The sequence below is a fragment of the Pteropus alecto genome, unplaced genomic scaffold, assembly GCF_000325575.1.
Source record: "Pteropus alecto unplaced genomic scaffold, ASM32557v1 scaffold287, whole genome shotgun sequence".
NCBI lineage: Eukaryota > Metazoa > Chordata > Mammalia > Chiroptera > Pteropodidae > Pteropus > Pteropus alecto.
Genome location: NW_006439718.1, coordinates 1,479,638 through 1,479,915, shown reverse-complemented (window position 1 = coordinate 1,479,915; position 278 = coordinate 1,479,638).

The window sequence follows — 278 nt, the reverse complement described above, 5'->3', positions numbered from 1 at the left end:
TTTTGAGAGGATTGCATTATATTCATGTATTAAATGGAAGACAATTGACTTCCTTACAAGGTTAAGCAGTTGTTCACAGAAAAGAGACTTTTTTTTTATGAGTCTGTTTTTGTGTCAGGAGGATTTTCAGATTTTACTCATGGATTTTTCACATTTCCTGTTTATTCCTAAATATTTTATAATTTTATTGCCTTTTTAAGTGGAATTTCCCTTATGTCTCCTACTTGGTCATTGATTGCTTACGAATTTTTTTTTTGGTATGTTAACATTATAGCAGC